This window comes from Arachis hypogaea, chromosome 14 (assembly GCF_003086295.3).
Source record: "Arachis hypogaea cultivar Tifrunner chromosome 14, arahy.Tifrunner.gnm2.J5K5, whole genome shotgun sequence".
NCBI classification, from domain to species: Eukaryota; Viridiplantae; Streptophyta; class Magnoliopsida; order Fabales; family Fabaceae; genus Arachis; species Arachis hypogaea.
The window spans coordinates 117233289-117233750 of NC_092049.1; the positions used below are offsets into that span (position 1 = coordinate 117233289).

General features: G+C 40.0%; 1 non-coding gene across 1 annotated transcript; it reads left to right on the plus strand.

The window, feature by feature from the left end:
* Nucleotides 1–358: 358 nt before the first annotated feature.
* Nucleotides 359–462, plus strand: LOC112745303 (small nucleolar RNA R71). The gene has a single exon (XR_003173239.1). It is a non-coding gene; the product is annotated as a small nucleolar RNA R71 (small nucleolar RNA).

Sequence of the window (462 nt, forward strand, 5' to 3'; positions counted from 1 at the left end):
CTCAAGATCATAAGCTTCTTCTTCAGAAGATGCTTCTTTAGTACTTTTGGATGCAGCTTGCAATTCATTCAAACTCTGAGAAATCATATTGACTTGCTGAGTCAATATTTTGTTTTGAGCCAATATGGCATTCAGAGTATCAATTTGAAGAACTCCCTTCTTCTGAGGCGTCCCATTGTTCACAGGACTCCTCTCAGAGGTGTATGTGAACTGGTTATTTGCAACCATTTCAATGAGTTCTTGAGCTTCTGCAGGGGTTTTCAGATGAAGAGATCCTCCTGCAGAATGGTCCAATGACATTTTTGACAACTCAGACAGACCATCATAGAATATACATATGATGCTCCATTCTGGAGGCATGTCAGTAGGACACCTTTTGATCAATTGCTTATATCTTTCCCATGCTTCATAGAGGGACACACCTTCCTTCTGTTTGAAGGTTTGGATTTCTACTCTAAGCTT